This window comes from Lissotriton helveticus, chromosome 10 (assembly GCF_964261635.1).
Source record: "Lissotriton helveticus chromosome 10, aLisHel1.1, whole genome shotgun sequence".
NCBI lineage: Eukaryota > Metazoa > Chordata > Amphibia > Caudata > Salamandridae > Lissotriton > Lissotriton helveticus.
The window spans coordinates 242,691,657-242,714,474 of record NC_136071.1 but is presented as its reverse complement, the minus strand read 5'-3'; the positions used below and the strand labels follow the sequence as shown (position 1 = coordinate 242,714,474).

The window sequence follows — 22,818 nt, the reverse complement described above, 5'->3', positions numbered from 1 at the left end:
GTGGAGTCCGGGCTTCACATCAACCTTCTGGAGCTCCGGGCGATTCATCTTGCACTGAAGGCATTCCTTCCCTCTGTCCGGGGAAGAGTAGTGCAGGTGTTCACGGATAACACCACCGCCATGTGGTATTACAACAAACCGTACCACTTCTGCCCAGAGTGCTGAAAAAGATCAGGCGTGACCGGGTCCAAGTCATTCTTGTGGCTCCGGATTGGGCACGAAGAGTCTGATATCCCGAGCTGCTTTACATGGCCTCCGATCACACTGCCTCTTCAGGAGGATCTTCTGTTGCAGCAGCAGGGGACGGTCCTCCACCCGAACCTGTCCAGCCTCCACCTCCTTGCGTGGAGATTGAGCGGTGGCAGTTGACAACTTGTAATGTTGGCAACCAGGCGTCCCTCCACAAAGACTGTACCCGCCTGCAAGTGGAACAAATTTGTAGCATGGTGCTCAGCAAAGGCTGTGGATCCCCTTTCTGCCCCTCTTTCTGAAGTACTCTTGTTCCTTCTCTTTTTGGCCCAGCAGGGCTCTGCTCTGGGCACTATCAAGGGCTACCTTTCTGTCATCTCTGCCTTCCTTCGGCTGCCAGACCAGCCGTCTCTTCAAGTCCCCGGTAGTTAACTATTTCTTCAAAGGCTTAACACATATTTTTTCTCCAATTCCATTGGTTATACCTCAGTGGGACTTGAATCTTGTGCTAACTTATTTAATGTGCGCTCCCTTTGAGCCGCTTCATAACTCCTTTACGTCTCTTAACTCTTAAGACAGCTTTCCTGGTAGCCATTACTTCCGCTAGAAGGGTGAGTGAGCTCCATGCTCTTTCTTCTAAACCTCCTTTGTCTGTTCATCCGGACAAGGTGGTTCTCCGGACCCGTCCATTCTTTATTTCTAAGGTGGTCACTGCCTTCCACATCAAGCAGTCCATTACTTTGCCCACCTTCGTTCCGCCTCCGCATCCTTCAAAGGAAGAAGAGGCTCCACTGTCTGGACCCAAAACGTGCGCTCTCCTATCTGGATCACACAAAATAGTTCCGGGTGGATGATTAACTTTTTGTTGGCTACGTGGGTGCAAAGAAGGGTAGGACTGTACACAAACGCACCATTTCTCGATGGGTCATGTGTATTAAGGCTGGTTACTCTCTGGCTAAAAAGGAGCCTCCAGTCGGGCTACGCGCTCACTCCACCAGGGCGACGGCAGCCACTACTGCCTTGGGAAAAGGAGTGCCTCTGAATGACATCGGTCATGCGCCACGTGGGCATCGCTGCACACGTTCACCAAACACTACTGCCTGGACAGCCAAGTCCGGAGAGATGGCTTCTTTGGCCGTTCTGTTCTCCACGACTTTCTGGTGTGATCTTGGTTTGCAGACCCACCACCGGGGTTGGTATTGCTGGGGTATCTATTCTAAGGTAAGGAATCTATAACTGACTTGTTTCTTTCAGATGCACGAGTTACTTACCTTCGGTAACGATATATCTGTAAGAAACATTAGTTAGTTATAGATTCCTTACCACCCCACCCATCCTCCCTGTTCTGCGAACTGATTTCAAGGGTTAAGGATATCCTTTCAGTGCCCTAGTTTTGTGCACCAATGGTCCGTGTCATGCATGGCTCTGCGTTGCTGGCGCGGAAAGTCGTGTACAGAACTGACGTCAGGGTGCGAGTGCGGTGTCTAAGTAGCTGCAGCGACGTCATCCCGGTGACCACGACGACTAACGTGGAGCTGACCAATGCCACCTTACGACGATCAGAGGTACTGCTGATGAATCTTTCCGGATCCAGTCTGAAGCCTGGGGGTAATTCTAAGGTAAGGAATCTATAGCTAACTAATGTTCCTTAAGGTAAGTAACTTGTGCTTTTTGGTTAGTTTTGTATAAATTGTATTTCAGTGCTGATAGAACTACTTACAAATAAGAACAAGAATCCACATTCCACCTTACTTTCTTGTGGTCTCTCCTTTTTCTTTACCTTCCCCCAGTGATCTATGCAAATCCCGTAGAAGGCCTGGGCTGTCCTCTCTCAAGCTGTCACAGATGTGAGACATGCAGCAAAATTCACCATACGGTGTGGCCTAGATATGACCGATTCCCTGGGTAGGTAGACTGTAACGACGGTGCCCTTAAGGCGCCACGCCTGGCTCCGTACAACTGGCTTCTCAGGTGATGTCCAACCGAATTTGATGGAAATGCCCTTTAATGAAACCCACCTTTTTGGGTAAAAAGGTATTCTACCCTGGTCAGGTTCAAGGACTCTCAGCTACGGCCAGATCCTTGGGCCTCCTCCACTCCCCATGGCAGTCTTCCTTTCCCCCCTTTCGTGACAACGCGAGGGGTTTCCAGCCACGTCATATCAAAAAGGAGAAGGTCAAAATGCTTACTCTGGCTCAGATTTTGTCTGCCCTAGACCAGAAAGACTGGATGGTAGCGTTGGACCTGCAGGACGCCCATTTCCACATTCCCAACCTGCCGGGCCACTGGCGTTACCTGCGGTTCAAGGTAGACCACGAGCACTTTCAGGTTACCATGCTCCCCTTCGGCCTTACCAGTGCCCCTCGGGTGTTCACCAAGGTGATGGCGGTGGTCGCAGCTCATCTGCGCAGGTTAGGAGTGTCAGTCTTCCCCTACCTCAACAACTGGCTTTTGAAGGTGTCCTTGCCCAAGGCAGTTGTCGCCCACCTTCGGACTACAGCAAACCTTCTGCATTCTCTGGAATTCTCTATAAGCGGGCCAAAGTCACACCTGACTCCTCCTCAGATGCTCCCTTTCATCAGAGCTGTTCTGGACACAGTGTGGTTTCTGGCTTATCCTCCTTAGCTGCAAATCCAGGATATTCAGGCTATGAGTCCGGCGTTTCAGCCTCTATACTGGATTTTGGTGTAATTGACTGAGGCTTTTGGTGAGACATGCCAGATGGCGTATGCGGGTTCTGCAGTGGGACTTGAAGTTCCAATGGGCACAGCATCGGGGAAATCTCAGTGACTTGGTTCAGATCTCGGAAGGAACTGCAAAAGATCTGCAGTGGTGGTTAACGAACCGCGATTAGGTCAACGGCAGACCTCTCTACATTCCCCAACCAGATCTCACAGTTGACAGATTCATCACTTCTGGGATGGGGCGGCCATCTAGGAGAGGTGGAGATCAGGGACACTGGTCTGGGGCGTAGTCAGGGTTCCACGTACATTTATTGGAGCTCCGAACGATTCAGTTGGCATTGAAAATATTTCTTCCCTCTGTCAAAGGAAAGTTGGTGCAGGTGTTCAGACAACACCGCCGCCATGTGTTACTGGAACAAACAGGGTGGGGTGGGCTCATAGACCCTTTGTCGAGAGGCTTTTCTTCTCGACATGGCTCGAACAGCAGGGCATAACCCTGTTGGTTCAACACCTGGCAGGTTTTCTGAACGCCAGGGTGGACAAACTCAGCCGTTAATTTCTAGCGGATCATGAATGGCGTCTCCAGTCGGAGGTGGTGCCAGGGCTCTTTCAGAAGTGGGGAGAACCTTGGTTGTTAGATTGGTTTGCCTCCGAAGAGAACGTGCAGTGTCAACGGCACTGCATGCTGGCGTTTCCAAGGCGGCTATCGTTCGGCGAGGCCTTTCGACGCGGGTGGAGCTCAGACCTGTTGTACGCCTTTCTGCCCATACCACTCCTGCCCAGGGACCTGAAGAGGATCAAGAACAACCGGGCCCAAGTCATTTTTTTATGGCTCCGGACTGGGCAAAGAGAGTCTGGTATCCAGAGCTTCTGAGAAAGAGCATTGATCCTCTGACCGGGCTGCTCCTTGGGGGAGGATCTTTTGTCGCAGCAGCAGGGGAGGGTTCTCCACCCGAACCAGTCAACTCTGCATCTCCATTTGTGGAGACTGAGCGACGACAGTTGATGGCTTTTGACTTTCCTCCCGAAGTCTGTAATGTTATTTTGGCGGCCTTCCACTAACTTGGTATACTGCTGCTGTTGGCAGAAATTTGTGTTATACTGTACAGAAGGGTCTATTGACCCTCTTTATGCTTCTCTTTCCACAGTTTTTTTTTTAAAATTCATTCTAACCCTTCCCCAGCAGGGCTCTGCCTTCGGAACTCTCAATGGTTACCTTTCTGCTTTTTTTTTCCAACTTAGGCAATATAGGCTCACCTGCTCAAGGATAGCCTTATCTCCTTTCGTTTGGGCGGGGGGGGTGGGGGGGGGGGGGGGGGGTTGTGTAGGAAGGTGGATACCGGACTATGGTTACCCCAGATTGTTTGCCTTGTGTTTAGCTGGTTTTCGACTTAGTTGGCCTGGTATCCTGCTAATCAGGGCCCCAGGCTGTCTGCTCTCTTTAAATGGACTCCATGTACTATAGGTACATAACCAATTTGGTACTGGACACCTTGTCAGCCCCTGTACCATGCACTATAGGTTCTCAGGGCATAGGTGCATCCAAGGCCTACCAGGGGCTGCAGCATATCTTTTGCCACCCCTGGCTGGTACTTAAATCGACACAACTGGCTGTTCACACATCTGGGGCAAGGTGGTGTAATCACCCCTTGCTTAGATATTGTATACCTATATCTAAACCTATATCTGGACACACATATACCTATCAGTCACTCCTATGGCAGGCCTTACAATCCTGGAGGCAGAGTGCTTGGTTTTATGTGAGATGGTGCTCTAGCATGAGTTGAGCCTGTCTGCAGTGTTCAGAACCATTTCCTTACTGCTGTTCCAGTGATACTGCCATACCATATACTCTTAAGTGCATTATAATCCTCGCGGTTATTGCTAACTTTGGTTTGGCTTTATCAAAACGTGTTTGGTGTCATACACTTTGGAATACTACTCCCTTGCCAGTTCTGGCGACGGGGGTAGCATTCCACCCTTCTAGATGGAGAAGACATGTTACTTTACTTGAAACGCTGTTAATCCTAACCAGAGCCCCAGCATCACAAAATGGATGCTGCTGCCACAGACACGAGTCTGGCCTCCTGCTGCTGACCGAAACTCGACAGAGGATGCTTGATCAAAGGATCTCCTGTCACAGGGAGTTGTCACACCACCCCAGACAGGAGATAGTGGATTGTAGCAGGGAGGGTTGAAAGAAACTAGACACTGCCTGGGGCGCACAAGGTGTCCCTGGGCAGATTCCAGTCAAACCGGTTCTGGGGCCATCCTGCCCCAGTCCTGGCGGCGAACTGGACAAAGGAAAGGGGTGTAACCACCCCCTTCCTGGGTCCCACCAATAGGAGGGACCTAGCAGCTAATCCAGCCCCCAGATTTGGAATATAGGTGGGAGCAGTGCCAATGCACATCAGATTATCTTGACTGAAACATATGAAACGAAACTCTGGACCCTTCGACATCCTACTCGACGTAGAAGACTGAAGAATCTCCCTTGTGGTCAAGGAGTGACCACCCTGTGCAAACAGGCACCATCCAGCACCTCGACGTTTGCTTTGTTGCAGTTCCCGCCGGAACTCGAGCGACAGAGATCGACAAGACCCAGCGGGCCTGCCTTCTAACAGCCCGATCCACAGTCCCTGCAGAGCTGAGACCCGTGGAGGCGACCTGAAGCGTGGGAGCGGCCATCTTGGAGGAACAACGAAGCGCTGACCGTGCAGCATCCGAGGCTCCCTCGAAGCTGTGCATTTTGCACCAAAGCTCACCCCTCCACACTCGACGAGTGCTGCGTGGGGCCCTTTTGCATTTTCCTGCTCGACGCATTGGTCCGGTCGCTTGGCTAGTGGCCCCAGAACCGACGAACCTACGAATTTACACAGCTAGTCTGGTTGCTCCAGACTGGCCCTCGCTCCCATGAAAAGGAGCACCCGATCTGACCTTGCTGGTCCGAGTGTTAAGCCATCTTCGAATCATGCGTGGGTTGCCTTTGCCAAGGCTTGTTGACTCCGATCTTGAAGCCGACACCGCCAACAGCGAGAGCCTTCGTGGGACAGCTCGTGATTCACTCCAGGACATCCTCGGTGCCCCAGAGACCACGTGGCAGCGGAGAGAAGCTACACGACATCGACCTGATTGCGCCCGACATTGCCTGGTTCCTTCCTGGTCACTGGCTAGTGACCCAGACTCTGTCCCCTCTGCTTTCAGGTACTCTACAACTTCGATCCGCCCTTGGATCGCACCGGACACTTCTCTTCTGGACGCCTGCAGCATCTTCATCTCCAGGCACCCTAGATCTTCGTGACGAAACCCAACACATCTTCGCACCTGTGCACCCGCTTCCTGTGGGTGAGGTAACACTTGAACACCGGTGCTCCTGTAGTGGTATACACCTCTAGTGTCTAGCTCTAAAGTTTTGTCCTTCTAGTCCAGTCGGAAGACTCTTAAAACTGTAACACAATAACTTTTACGCACCATTGACTTTACATTGGTGCACGCTTGTGCTTTAGGCACTGCACCCGAATCCTGCGGGCTACTCCCGTCCTAACTGTTGTTAGCCCAGTTTAGTCCAAGCGATTCACAAGGCCCTAGGCCTTATCCCTGATCGATTAGTGATTGTTATACCACTTTATTGATATATGGCCACCGGCCTCATCCAAAACGTGCAACTTGTCTATGTTATACTGTGCTTTTATTTAAACGCTTCTGCTTCATTGCTCATAAATAGTGGGGATTATTCTAAGAATAAATACATATATTTTAATAATATATAACTTGTGTGGTGTCCTTTCATTTGATATTACAGGATTGTATATGGTAAAACAGCTGGCTTCACATGTCCTCTTGAGTTAAGCCTTTAGTCTGCTTAGTCCATGCTACTACTAGGATAGCTTGTCTATAAGGTTGACTTACAACCACCACCATAAGGGATTGTTTGGACTGATACAAGGTGCCCACAGAACTGTGGACATCATATACCAGGCCAACTTCTCACAACGTGGGTATAAGATACCATGTAGCAACAAACAGTTCCTTGCCGTTGGTTTGAAGTGCGTGGTAGTAGTTAACTTACCACCTTCAGGGTCGATATTCAGATCCAGAAACACTAAATGTTCCCTTGATTCAGCGCGTGTGAATTTTAGGAATGGGTCCTGTTGGTTAAGCCAAATCAGAAATTGGTTGGATGATATGTTGTCACCTTCCCAGATGACCAAGACATCATCAATATACCACTTCCAGGTCTTGATGTTATGCCTAAAAGGGTTGTCCTGGTGGAGGATCTTACTACTTTCCAGATGATGTACATACAGTCCTGCCAGACTGGGAGCAAAGGTGCTCCCCATGCTGGTACCGTGTTTCTGAATGTAGAGAGTGTTCTCATACATAAAAAAGTTTTTAGTCAGGGCTAGTGAAATGCATTCCATCACTAGATGCCTTGGTGTTTGATACTCCCAAGGGTTGGAGAATAAGACTTCCTCTATAATGTTGAGTGTGTCATCATGGGGCAGGCTGGTATAGAGACTCTCTACATCAAGACGTATGAGTAGTTGTTTCCGAGGGTCAAAGTTTAGTCCCTGTAGTAGCTGCAACACGGACTTTGTGTCTCGCAGGTATGTGTTGGTTTTCTGTACCAACCAGCATAGAAATGCATTGGCAAATTTTGATAAAGGCTCCAGGATGGAGCCGATCCCTGGCACTATGGGGCGGCCCAGTGGATTTTCCAGGTCTTTGTGTATCTTAGGGACTGTGTAGAAGTACGGGGTGCGGGGAGATTTTTGCACCCGAAATTCTGCTTCTTTTTTCGATATCCAGTTGTGTGTTAAGGCCTCTTCCTCCATGCTGGTGATCCTTATCCTTAACGGTTCAGTCGGGTCTTCTCGAGTAATGGCGTAGTTTCTCCCGTCTCCCAAGAGTCTCCTGCATTCATGGTCATATGCCAAGGAGGTCTGGATCACTATTGCCCCACCCTTGTCCGCTGGCTTGATCGTGATCTCTTTAAAGAGATTGATGCAGGAGACTCTTGGGAGACGGGAGAAACTACGCCATTACTCGAAGACCCGACTGAACCTTTTAGGATAAGGATCACCAGCATGGTGGAAGAGACCTCAACACACAACTAGATATCGAAAAAAGAAGCAGAATTTCGGGTGCAAAAATCTCCCCGTACTTTTACATAATCCCTAAGATACACAAAGACCTGGAAAATCCACCGGGCCGCCCCATAGTGCCAGGGATCGGCTCCATCCTGGAGCCTTTATCAAAATTTGCCAACGCATTTCTACGCCCGTTGGTACAGAAAACCAACACATACCTGCGAGACATAAAGTCTGTGTTGGAGCTACTACAGGGACTAAACTTTGACCCTCTGAAAGAACTACTTATAGGTCTTGATGTAGTCTCTATACCAGCCTGCCCCATGATGAGACATTCCATTATAGAGGAAGTCTTATTCTCCAACCCATGGGAGTATCAAACACCAAGGCATCTAGTGATGGAATGCATTTCACTAGCCCTGACTAAACTTTTTTATGTATGAGAACACTGTATACATCCAGAAACACGGTACCAGCATGGGGAGCACCTTTGCTCCCAGTCTGGCAGGACTGTATGTACATCATCTGGAAAGTAGTAAGATCCTCCACCAGGATAACCCTTTTAGGCATAACATCAAGACCTGGAAGCGGTATATTGAAGATGTCTTGGTCATCTGGGGAGGTGACACCAAATCATCCAACCAATTTCTGATTTGGCTTAAACAGGACCCATTCCTGAAATTCACCTGCACTGTATCAAGGGAACATTTAGTCTTTCTGGATCTGAATATCTACCCTGAAGGTGGTAAGTTAACTACTACCACACACTTCAAACCAACGCAAGGAACGGTTTGTTGCTATATGATAGCTTCCACCCACGTCATCTACGCGACAATCTCCCTTACGGGCAGTTCCTTCGCCTGCGATTCAAGTGCTCCAACCTCACTGACTACAAAAAACAGGCGTCAGACTCAAAACCAAATTGACTCACAGAAACTATCCCATCCCCATCATTGATAAGGCCATGAAAAGGGCACGCAACAACAACAGGGAAGCACTGTTGGAGGACAGGCCCCGGAAGGACCAGGATGCCAGACCAGTCTGTGTGACCACATACAGTACGCACTCCAACAGAATATCCAAGATGATTAATGAACATTAGAGTATCCTCAACTGTGGCGACCTCAAACTAGAAAAACCAATGTTTGCTCACAAAAGGGGCAGAAATCTCGGATATGATCGTCCATACTCAACCAAGAACGGAGACCACCATGACCAGAGGAACTCCAAATCTACAACCAATCAAAGACCACCACCCATGTGGCAACTGCAGCACATTCCACCTGACCAGAAAAAGCAAATGGATCAAGTTCAGGAATGGCAGTGAGTGGGAGCAAAGGAAATGTACTAATTGTAATAGTCGTAATGTCATCTATTTGATTACGTGTCCATGAGGGCTGGAATACGTAGGGATGACATCACATCCAATCAAGGTACGAATTGGAGGACACAAAAGTAATGTCAGGTGCAAAAAAAAGCACCACGAAGATGGCAACACACTACCTGACCGAGGGCCATGGGGTCAACGACCTCCTCTGGACAGTAATAGAACAACTGTCAGCAGACACTGGCCTTTTGGAAAAAGAGGAGCGTTGGGTGTTTAGATTATGCACCAACACCGTGGGCCTGAACGACGATATACCGTGGAGTATGTTCAACTAACATGATCACCTCAGACATGCCGTGCTCTTACTGTATTACCTAGCTTAGGTCCCTTGCATGCATAGACCTTAAATAATGTTTGGCATCTCTGACACTGTGCACACTGACTGTTGGGTATACCCCTACAATCTGTGGCCATCATATGTATGTGTATTTAATTGGATGGCCTTTATTAGCAACAACCTGTGTCTTTACCTTAAGCTATTTCATATGAGGAATGAAACAATATAGAAAAACAAAGGGAGGATTATCACCACCGTTACCTCAAGGAGAGGTTCTGAATGGGATGGCAAATGAAAAAAGGAAAATGTTCCTTTTATAAAAACCCCGCACTCACCAACCTGGTTGGTGACATGCTTCATCATCGGGGTCCACCCTGACGGCCGTGTGCCATCAGTGTGTGCTGCGACACCTGAACTACAGTGGAGCTGGGGTTTTTTTAGTGTAAAGTGTAAAAAGTGATGTTCAAAATTGTCCTGGTATGACCAACTGAAAAAAACTTTATTCAAGGGCTACTGGACAATATTAAAAAAGGGTGAAAAGATACTAGTAGGTGATTATGACCATGAGTATCTATGTAAATGGTCTACATGTTTCAACCATGAAGGTAAATCACAGGTTTTCGTCCGGACCAAAAGTGAGGAAAATGGATGGTCTGCACACACTAACGAGCAGCCACTCCTAGATTCATTTTGTCTAATTGCAAAAATCGGCAATTGGCGTAATCTCAAACCTAAAATAGGCGAGAAAAGAGCAAGACCTGGGAGGAATAGAAGAAAAACAGTCCATAACAAATAAATTACGTGTCTGTAACGTAGTGTCGACTCTCACGTGTCTGCATGCTTCATGCGAATCCCATTCTGAATAAACAACCAACCTATTCTGGTCTATGCACATAAAAGCGCTTGTTTGTCATATAATTGAGGCTCACAGGTGCTATATGGTAGCCTTTTTTCGCTCACTCAGACACACTGGATCAATGTAGTGCATGGTGGCAGTATTTATAATTAGATAAGTCACTCGCATCCAAAATATGGGTAGGTGACCCATCCGGACTCACCGATATTATCGTGAGCTGAACATAAATGCATGCATTTAGAATTATAACACAGGACGAACACACACAAAATCACGGGAAGGGATCTTACTCCTATTGCGGGTCTGAAACGCTTCGTGGGGGCAGAGGGAAGGTTATCTCAGCGGGAGAACATAATCTGTGGTAAATAAATCAAGAGACGGGCAGGATTACCGCCCGTGGTAAAAGTTAGCCCAATCGCCAATAATGGATGGTGCTTTGAGGTGATATGGGAGGCTTATCTGATTGTTCGTGTTGAGCAGATGAGCGATGCGAAATGCGGCTGAGAATACTTAGTTTCGCCGAGGATTAAGGGCAGTCTACCTACTCTCCGCTCTGTGCTCCCCGCTACGAGAATCAAAAGCCAGCGCGCCATAATACCGGCGTTGATTTCCAGAGAGGCCGGGGCTTCGCAGTGCACGTAGCAGTTCGTTGTTAGGCAGCGAAATGGGACGCCAGTACGGCGGTCCATAGGAGACACAATGTGTGTCTGCAGGCTGTGGAGCTGCCGGGTGGGAGATGGAATCGTTGTAGGAATATCCCGACGGTATAAAAATACCACAAGGGTATTTAAGATTAAGAGTCACCATCAGGTTTTTTGAGGAAAGGTATTTAAGGAACAAAAAATAGGTAGGAATGGCAATAAAAACAACTGGTAGTTGTGTCTAAAGGTAGATAACAGTCGGATCAATAATTAAAGGGTTGCAAGACACCAGACTGTGATGCAGTAGCCCAATATAACAGTTAGGGGTTATATATCTATGATTGCCAGAAAATTATTGGTTCAAAAAAATTATTGGTTCAAAAAAAGGGGGGGGGGCTTTTTTGGAGTGAAGGCATCAGAGCAGGATTTGGAGAGTTACAGGGTTGGTAGCCTCCATATTACAATACAGTTGCCCAGGGTATATTGTCATTAAGTCCTGTTAGATGCGTGGATAGTCTATAAATCCAGCGCTGTTCTTTTTCGAACAGGCATTTCTGTAGGTTTGATCCTGCTTTCACCTGTTCAATCACAGTCCACCTCATATAGTTAGGGGTGTGGTGTACTTCGAGGAAGTGGTCTGTTAGTCTTGTCGCACTTTTTTTGCAGCGGACAGTACTGCGATGTTCGCAGATGCGCAATTTCACCTTCCTTGAAGTCATCCCGATATATGATTTGGAGCAGGTGCATTTGATTGAGTAAATCACATTACTGCTATTGCAATTAGTGTGTGACATTTGTCTCCAGGTCTTTCCATCTTCCAGATCTAAGGTTTTTGTATTGTTGGTTAAATGACAGACACTGCAGTTACCACAGCGGAAATGTCCTGTGATTGTAGTCCCCAACTTTGTGTGATAGACTGGTTCTCATTATGTTCAGTTGTTTTTGGTCTTGTGTTGACTAAGGTGTTCTTCAGGCTATGAGATTTTTTGAAGGAGAATAGTGGTTTTTCCCAGTGCAAGTTTCCTGTATTTAGGATTGCCCAGTGTTTGTTCACACTTCTACTCATTTGGTTGGAGATAGCATTGAAGGTTGTTAGGCATGTCAGTGGCATAGTATCGGTAGTAGTTTTGTTTTCCAGGAGTGCTTCTCTTGGCTGGTTCCTAGCTCTCTTCTGGCATTTGTCTACAATCTTTATCGGATAGCCTCTCGCCACCAATTTGTCTGTTAGATCAGCCACCTGTTTACGAATGAAACAATATCCTTATCTTATCCGATTTTATATGGGCAATGAAACAATTTCCCTTTTTTGCTCATGTTAACTTTCCCGACAAAATGAGCACTTTATGCTCCGCTTACACCCTCGCATGACTGTCGATTTACTCTGTTTATTGCGTTTGACTCGCTCTTACTAGCGACCCTTTTTCCCTTCTCATCCTACTTCAATTCGGGACGTATACGACTTTACTAAGGCTGCCTCTCCCATCTTCTGGCACGCGCATGCGCAGCTAGCACATTGAAGCCACTAGCGAACCTTTTTTCAATACGAGACGTGTATGGCCTCACTAAGGCTGCCGCTCCCTTCTTCTGGCATGCCATGCTCAGTTAGCACACTGAAGCCATGGACTCATGAGGGCAGCGACATACCCGGGTAGCATACACCGGAAGTAGACGCTGTTTGTTTAGCGGTCCAGTTTCTTTTGCGGACGATTAGTATCGGCTCTCTGACCCAGGCTGCCCACATGGTCATGCGGTCTTATACACACGCAAGGGCCAATTATTCAATCGAGGGCACTACAAAATAAATACCGTCTTTCCCGCTCCTCTTTCAAATCCATGGAGCCGCGGAGGGGACGGTCTGATAAGGTATTATCCTCCCATATGTAAGTACAGCATAGCCGAGTCCTTGCCCCTATTCCAGCCTCTTTTCTAATTATGGCACTATTTGGATCCTAATAACGGCAACCTTTTCACATACAGAGTGCCCATTTAAGCACAGAGTCCACTCCGTTTTGCTCTTTGATGGCTCATGAGGACTGAAACCACTGGTTTGCAAGTATGAATCGCTAATTATGCTGCATTACTTTTGAAGGCATTTTTCTCCTTGCAATATCACAACAAAGACACTCTGCAGGAATAGAGTGCACTATGAATGTGTGTGTGGCGTATGTGTACTGGTTTGTGTGTTTTCAGTGTTTTTTCCAGGTCACTGCACCTACACGACTACCTTTTTAGCCCACCGTGGGTTGCATGATTTAAGTATGTTTTACATTTACAGGTCATGACAATCCTGTCTGGAATCAACCTATCCAGTTTATTGTTCTTTTTCTACCTTATTTTTTCAGGAGATCAAGATAGTATTTTGTCCACATATCGAGCTGATTAGGCTTACTTCATATAAAACATACACATAGCATTTCCTATGTGGTGACAGTATTTTACTGTCTGATTGTGAGCAGGATAGGGATCTGTGTACCCGTCCTAATGAAGAAATGTCCAACTTCGAAACATGTTCACACAGACACATAGGTGGCTTTTTGTACATTGATACATTATAATCCTCCGCCTCACGTCTTTTAACAATACCAGCAGGGGGTTTATTAAAATTCTTTCTAGTCCTACCTGCCAGGTATTTTTTAACATTCACTCACTATTCACCTCTGACCCTACCACTCAATTCCACTCTCTCTCACACACTACACATAGAGGTCACATCAAGTGCTCCCGCGTATTCGCTGGTTAGTAGCACGCCGCGGTCCGTAGAGGGGTGCGAAGACCCCTATGATGAAGCATGACACCAAGGGCCCTTTTGGTGTGTGAGGGGTATTTTAAAAACACAATGTGCTTCCCACCAAAGTAGGACCCACATTACTAGTAAGACTGAATTAGGTTCCACTTCATATCTTGCGGGTGGATTGCTTATGTTTATAAAATAGGACTAATGTGCTTCCCACCAAAGTAGGACCCACATTACTAGTAAGACTGAATTAGGTTCCACTTCATATCTTGCGGGTGGATTCCTTATGTTTATAAAATAGGACTATTGGAGACTGAATCCACTCCGTGTCCTGCTGGACACTCCCTCTCTCCACTCCCTCTTTTGATTTAAATATAATACCTTTCTGCTCTGTCTGCTTTTTTGCGGCTGCCAGACCAGCCCTCTCTCTTCAAATCTCCTATTTGGAATAGTTTCTAAAAGGGCTGTCTCACTTCTTTCCACCCACGCCCTTTATTATGCCACAGTGGGACCTTAATTTGGTCCTTACCTATCTGATGTGTGCTCCCTTTGAGCCTTTGCACAATTGTCCCCTCTGGCTGTTGACCATCAAAACAGCCTTCTTAGTGGCAATTACTTCTGCCTGGAGAGTGATTGAATTGCAGGCGTTATCTTGTTCGCCTCCTTATTTATGTCCTTTCCGGACAAGGTGGTGCTTCGCAACAGGGCTTCCTTTTTGCTAAAGGTCATGACCCCATTCCATCTGGGTCAGTCCATCACTTTGTCCACCTTCTTTGTTCCTCCGCATCCCTCTAAGTAAGAGGAGTCTCCTCCGACTGGACCCAAAAAGAGCCTTGTCGGTCTCCCTTGACCGCACAAAAGAGTTCCTGGTGGATGACCAACTCTTTGAGGAGTATGTGGGAGCAAAGAATGGAAGGGCATGCAGAAAAGGACCATCTCTCGCTGGGTTGTTTTCTGCATCAAAATCTGTTATGCCTTGGCAAAGAAACAGCCCCCTGAGGGATCAAGAGCCCATTTCACCAGGGGAAAGGCTGTGTTTACGGCTTTGGCTTGGGGTGTCCAAGTCATTTGTCCAGCAGCGACGTGGGCTTCTTTGCACACGTTCGCGAAACATTACTGTCTTAATGGGGAAGTTCGCAGTGACGGTATTCTGTCCGTGCTGTCCTGCAAGACATATTAGTCTAGTGTGTGAATCCGCAACCCACCACCGAGATGGTATGGCTTGGGTATCTAATTCAAAGGTAAGGAATCTGCAGCTAGAAGTCTCTATCAAATGAACAAGTTACTTAACTTAGGTAGCGCATTATCTGGTAGAGACTATCTACTGGCAGACTCCTAACAGCCCCACCCATACCTCCTCGCTTTGTGGACTTATATTATAAGACATGGGTGGTTTCCCCTTTCAGGGCCCTAGTTTTGCACGTCTACGGCAGTTACTTCGTGGCTCTGTGCTTCTGGCGGGGAAAAACCGAAAAGTTCTGATGGCCGTGCACCTGGGTGGCGCCTATATAGGCACCGCAACGTCATAACCGGCACAGAGGACGCCAATGACGTCACGCGGAGCTGAATACAGCCACCCGACGTCACCTGCAAGAGGTATTGCTCAGCAAAAGTTCCAAGATCCAGCCTGACGCCTGGGAAATTCAACGGTGAGGAATCTGCAGCTAAATAGTCTCTACCAGATAATGATTTACCGTAGGTAAGCAACTTGTTTGTCATGTCCACTTACTGTCCAAGCAGAGAATTTTTTTTTTTTTAGCTATAGTTGAATATAATCAATATGTGAATCAAGATGACTCATTTGTCGCCATGACTCTGTGCCAGGATACTCTCATGGGTGATAGTGTGTTTTACAAGTACTCATAACATGTCTTGTTGGTATTTAAGTGTCTCCAAGTGCTTTCATTAGATAATAGGTGATCTGATACCATAAAATCCAGGTATCTAACCATAGTCCGAGTTGGACAATGTGCTAGGACTCTCACACCAGAGGTTTTGCCAGTTCACAGCACCACCCCAGCCTCATTTAGCAGCTACGTCGGGGACAGCGAGATGTGCCTTCAGAATGTCACTGTTAATTTTCCATTCCCAAATGACCTGTGATAGGGAGTAACTGACTTATTTCATAACGAAAACATAGGTATTCTGTGCGATTTGTCTTGACAAACTCAAATACAGGCTCGTCATTTACTGCTTTACCTAGAATTAGTATAACCCCTAAATATCGATCGAGGGTGTTAGGATGCAAAGAACTCGCTAACTGTGCAAGAAATGTTTTGGCCGTTTACACTGACCATGACATGCTTGGTTGCATCCCTTTTAGCATTTCATGTGGTTACTATTCATATTTTATACACTAGGTTAGGATTTTAAAATGCACTTTTTAAAATACATATCTTGTTTCTTAGTGAGCTATACATTTACAAAAGGGGGGCTTTGGTTCCATTGTGTACCTGAACTCATTTTGTGTAACTTATAGTAACTACAAAACACAATCTGTGCAGCATTGCTTGGTTGGTCGTGTATGGGTGGTCATAATTGTTGATTTCTATTGGTAAATTGACTAAGTCCTTGAGTCAGAGGGTTAGAAAAGAAACACCCGCATTTTGAAAAGCCATAGAGCAGATGTCTTCAATCTGTGGGGCGCAACCCCCACAGGGGCATAGCTGGCAAGGTTTCAGATTGCTAAGTGTGACATTTTCAAAATTTGAGTGTAATTATGAGTGACATTTCAACAACGAAGAGTGACACTCTCATTTGATCAAAATCAAGCAATGAATACTACGGAAACTTATAAATATCAGAAATTACCACCCATTTGAGCAACGAGATACTCTAAGAAGAACTTAAAACTGGTGCAAAGTGCCAGAAATGGAAGGGCACTTAGGTGTGAATGTGGGAGGTGCACTGCTTCTAAGTGCCTGGCATCACACTGCCCTCGACGACCTACAGCCCTCCGTGGGTTCTGGGGAACTCTGTCCGCCCTATCATGACTCTCTATAACTGCCATGTGTTCAGTTTGATTGTGTGGTATTTCCAGGATTTCTGTATACTTAGGAGTGACATTCTACGGCCAAATCATTGACACTTTGAGTGACCATTATCTACTACTGTGCGCATTACAATCAATGGCTTGCATAGTTAAAGTGCTTTCTCAGTCGCAGAAGCAGGGGATGTCATAGCATTATCAATAGAGAAGTCACTATGCCCTGCTGCGCCAAGCAGGATTCAATTATTTTTCTCTCCTTAAAAACAGACAGACATCTGCAGGAAGACTGAATTAACCAGGTGAGGTTTCACAATGTAAGAGTGTATTTGTCACTGATTACTTGAACTTGCATTTATCTTTCAATTAAGGTGCGTGCTTTAGATGTGTAAAGGTGAAACACTAACGAAAATACATGCAGAATAATGTCCTTTTTAAACACGCCTATGGCCCACGCACTGACACTGCCCCCATTGTTGCTCTACTCACCTGTGCCATACCAGAAATGACCGACAGGGAAGGCTGAGTTAGTAGATAATCACGCTCTGCAGTGCACCGAGAGGAATAGTGTGTGTGCAGCCATTGAGTGTCATCCTACACTGCAGGCTGTTTTCTAGCGTTGCTAACAGGCCCCAGTGAAGTCACGGTAACTGCAGTGGCTGGTGCTTGAAAGATGATTTGTGTCGGCTTAAGGCTCTCCCAAGTCAGTGTGCCGCCACTCGCAAGGGATTGGAATACAAAGAGCCCCCACGTGACTGGAGGCAGGAGGGCAGATGAGGCCTAACATAGTCCCTGCCCTCCACACACCTGGATGGTGGTGCTGGGGGCTGTTAGGGCGGGCTGTGGCTACTGGACTGGCGCAAGGCAATTGGCAAGCCCACTACTGGCTGCAATCATGTGCGTGCGGAGGCCGCCGCCTGCATGCAAGCTCTGCCATAAATATAATGTTGCCATAACTGTACCTGAAATGCTGCAAGTTCACAAGAAGGCCGGTGAGGTTGGGTCTATCGCGGGATCACACAATGCGCGGCAGTCTATGTTGCGAGTGCGAGCTGCCATACCCATTGCACAAGTCAGTGCAGTCCATAGAGAGAGACTGTAAGGCGCCCGCACGCGCCGCAGGATGCAGGAGCCGGACAGCAGTTCCAAATTAAACTCCCCGTCTTCGGCAGGCGCAGCAGGACCTGATGTCACCCGGCAGCGCCAGGTATGGCTTTCTCATTGGGGTTCCCCTGGATGTTAGTAGCCGTTGCGCACTTCCGTGCGAGAGCGGAGAGACATACAGGCACATAATTTTCATACGTTGGAGCTTCCTAGCAGCACTCAGCCTAGCTCAGCAGCTACAGCACCAAACCGGTAGGAGCAGCCCGCGCTGCAATGCTAGCTACCACACTCCATAATATTACCGTTTTAGGCAGTGCTTTGGTGACGCTCAGACACTGTGCAAATGCGTGACAATGTATTGCAGTGCGGTGATGCGGATCACCACACTGAAATGCGTTAGAGTCACGTGTGATGCGTGATACTTGGCAGGACTGCGGGGGCCGTAGGGGTCACAGGAAGGGGGTCGCGCATTCCCCGGCCTCACTTCTGCCTGGAATCGAAAAAGAAAACCGTCCCTGGACGGTTCATTATGAAAGTTAAAATACTTCAAGTAGCAGTGCCATTCAGGGAGTGTTCTCTTGTGCTATGACACCGGAGCTGATCAGACAGCTAAACAAGGTTTCCTTCCAGGATGCCTGCTTGCCTGAAAGGAATGGAAATAAGCGCTACGAGTTAATCTTAAAATTTAAAGAGCAATTTGCAACTGTAAAGGATGCTTGGTAGCTGGTGCTGGCATTCATTGATCAAATCACTGGTAGCTTTGTGATGAGCTGTGAAGTATGTGCTTCTAAGTGTAATTAATTTACATATCGCTTACTATCCCTGAAGAGGTGTTGGAAGGCCAGTAAGGAGTAAGAAAAAAAGGGAAAGCCGGGGTAGGGCAGGCAAGCTGAAAAATAAATTGCGATGAAATGTGTTGGAAGAATGGGAGTGTTTTATACCCAGGCAGGCACATTGCAAATTTCTGTTCTGACTTTACTGTATCTGACTTCTTATCAGTAGCCCTGATGCATTGTATGGGAGCCGACAATAAGTTAAAATGGTGGGGTACTTAAGTTTCATATTCAAATACATTTTCTCCAAAAATGTCAATGTTTTGAAAGACCTTACTAGAAAAGTTGTTTCTGAATGGACTACTGGTCGCTGAAGTGATTGCTTTTAATTGTAATTAAACAGCGCTTACAATCCCCGTGGAGGTGTTGAAGGGACAGTTTTGTACAAAATTGCATTGCGTATGGTCTGGGTATTATATAAATCTATATTTTGAAAGCACCATTGGATTGTAAAACGTTTTGCGCATTCTGTAGCAGTTAATCTTATACTGTGTGTAATGCAAGTATAATGACTTGCAAATTCACAGTGCTTTCTGTCACAGGCTGTGACCTCGTAGCACTAAAAATACACACCCTCTAGTTACACACAGACCATTTAAGGTGGATTAACTACTAGAGGTTTAATAATGTACTACATTGCATTGCCCACTGAGTAGCACTTTGTTTTGATTTTTAGTTTAAGCTGACCCTTATATTATATTGTATATATATATAATCTACCTGACTGTGAAGGACCTAATAAACTTACAGAATATTTCGTTTTTAGCCACACCTTTTACCCGCCCAAGCGCTCACACTATCAAACCCTTCAGCCGCCCCCCAAACATAACTGAAGTCAACAGCAGCAAACTAATAGAAACAGTCAGTTTTTTCTAAAATAGAAGTGCCTGTTTTCATAATGTTAAAAAGAAAAAATCTTTTTAGAACTGTGTGAAAGATTAAGAGACCACTTCCTGCCCTAGAATTAAAGAAAGTATCCTACTTAGACCATACTGTTTAAAAAAAATATATATATATTTTTACAGTGTTTTATATAGCGCAAACTTTCATCATTGACTGTAAATGGTATGTTTTAATTATGAAGAATGTTTAGCAACCTCCACTTCCATGCAGCTGTAAAAGCCAAGCCATCCACATCCCATGAAATTCATTATTGTTCTTCTCGAATGCCGTGCACTCAAGTTGCAGCCCATGCATTACAGCCATTATTCCCAGGGCCTCTGGGATTATGCGATTTGTGCAACTGCAGCGATTTTCGCATAGATATAGATTTGCCACGTAGTCAATCATCTTCTACATAAACTGCTGATTTTAACAAAACAAAAGTGTGTATAGCTCAACCGATTCACTAGTTACCAAAAATCAGCAGCACGTGTTGCTGCACAGTAGAGAGCCCTTTGCAAAAATTTGATTGGCCACTGCTTTGTTACTTATTGCTATATTTGGTTGTTCGACTGGTATTTATCAGGTGCAATCAGATTGACTCTCTTTCTGGAGAAAACCAGGCACACCATCACATTGGTTCAGAAAGGTGTTCTCATCCAAATAAGTTTTGTTAAATTATATTTGATTTGTGAAAGTACCATTGTGAATTTTTGGTTAATTCTTTTTGGAGACTTTTTGTTTGAACTGTGTAGTAAGCCTCTGATACCAAACCAGTCACCCACAAGCGTTTTGTTTGCAAAACTCTGTTTAATATTGTTTCCCCCGCATAAAATGATTTGTCGTGGTCCTTACGCCTAAAACATTTTGACTGGGGGGGTCTCGGCATCAAAAAGTTTGAAGACCTTTGCCATAGAATAGGAAGCAAGCAGATCAGATGGACAAGAAGCCAGCAAATAATAAGTAGTGGGCTCATCCAAAATAGCCTCTAAAGTATTGGTATTTTCCACAAGAGGTCTTTCTGACTGCAAGACATAAGTTATGCATTCTTAACACTTATAACCAAAGCTCTGGCTGACACACAAAAAGCTTTACAGTGATCCGAGAGCTTGTAGATACAGATCCAACTTCATAAACTAAGCTTTTAATTACAAGAAACTGTGAATATACAAAGATTTGATATAGCTAGACCCTTGGTATGTTCGTAGACTGTATTATGGGAATGGTGACATAATCATAGCCTAACTGGAAACCACTCCCAAACATAATTACCACTCCCAAACATAATTACAACTGCCATAACAGAGAACTTATTATCAGAGCTATGATATGAGAATCCTTACATAATTTGCATGACACCAAATGGAACGAGTCATTTTTGTTCTTCTTACAAGATGAGTAGATTTCTGAAGCTTTTTATCTGTTGAACAATTAAAATTGTTATAAATTGTCTGATCTTGAGCCATTTTCTCCCACTCATTTAAACATTTTGAACAGAAAGGTAGGGGAGACTTGCCCTAATCTGTGTTATTAGATATTGTAAAATTGTGCCAATCACCTATAGACCGTTCTTCCATCACCCTTCCTACGTTTTATTACTTTGTCTACCTGTGTCCCAAAAGGTCTACCTATTATTTACAACAAGGGGTGGTGAGGGACAGAGTCTCTGAATTAAGCAGAATACTCTCACCCAGTCAAGAGATCAGGGCTAGATCCAACACCGTTTTTTAGCTCATTGCACCATCCCAGTTTCAGAACCTGGCTGTATGCAAATTAGTCTGTTCCTGTCCCAGTGCATGATGGGAACAGGGCAAACCAAACTACAAAAGCCAATTCTTACACTGGGAAGGAAACAAGCTTCCGGGGACCGGTTTCTGGCATTACAGCCGTCTTCGGCCCGGCTTTGAATCGTTTTAGCCACCATAAGTGTGGAAGGGTATGCTCAGATGTGAGTCCCTTGCTCACTGCACCATCAGGATTCAAGCAAGCCAGGCCGAAGACGGCTGCAATGCCAGAAACCGGTCCCCGGAAGCTTGTTTCCTTTCCAGTAAAGAATTGGCTTGGTAGTTTGGTCTGCCCTGTTCCCATGATGCACTGGGCCAGGGCCAGACTAATTTGCATGTAGCCAGGTTCTGAACTGGGATGGTGCAGTGAGCTAAAAAACGGTGATGGATCAAGCCCTGATCTTTTGACTGGGTAGGAGTGTTCTGCTTAATTCAGATACTCTGTCTATCACCACCCCCCTTTTGAATCGTTTTAGCCACCATAAGTGTGGAAGGGTATGCTCAGATGTGAGTCCCTTGCTCACTGCACCATCAGGATTCAAGCAAGCCGGGCCGAAGACGGCTGCAATGCCAGAAACCGGTCCCCGGAAGCTTGTTTCCTTTCCAGTAAAGAATTGGCTTGGTAGTTTGGTCTGCCCTGTTCCCATGATGCACTGGGCCAGGGCCAGACTAATTTGCATGTAGCCAGGTTCTGAACTGGGATGGTGCAGTGAGCTAAAAAACGGTGATGGATCAAGCCCTGATCTTTTGACTGGGTAGGAGTGTTCTGCTTAATTCAGATACTCTGTCTATCACCACCCCCCTTTTTGAATCGTTTTAGCCACCATAAGTGTGGAAGGGTATGCTCAGATGTGAGTCCCTTGCTCACTGCACCATCAGGATTCAAGCAAGCCGGGCCGAAGACGGCTGCAATGCCAGAAACCGGTCCCCGGAAGCTTGTTTCCTTTCCAGTAAAGAATTGGCTTGGTAGTTTGGTCTGCCCTGTTCCCATGATGCACTGGGCCAGGGCCAGACTAATTTGCATGTAGCCAGGTTCTGAACTGGGATGGTGCAGTGAGCTAAAAAACGGTGATGGATCAAGCCCTGATCTTTTGACTGGGTAGGAGTGTTCTGCTTAATTCAGATACTCTGTCTATCACCACCCCCCTTTTTGAATCGTTTTAGCCACCATAAGTGTGGAAGGGTATGCTCAGATGTGAGTCCCTTGCTCACTGCACCATCAGGATTCAAGCAAGCCGGGCCGAAGACGGCTGCAATGCCAGAAACCGGTCCCCGGAAGCTTGTTTCCTTTCCAGTAAAGAATTGGCTTGGTAGTTTGGTCTGCCCTGTTCCCATGATGCACTGGGCCAGGGCCAGACTAATTTGCATGTA

At 46.3% G+C, this 22,818-nt stretch overlaps 1 protein-coding gene across 6 annotated transcripts in view; it reads left to right on the top strand.

Moving 5' to 3' along the window:
- USP22 (ubiquitin specific peptidase 22) overlaps window positions 1-22,818 on the top strand; it is a 502,385-nt gene that overhangs the window by 332,163 nt on the left and 147,404 nt on the right. The gene's annotated exons all lie outside the window — the stretch shown is intronic.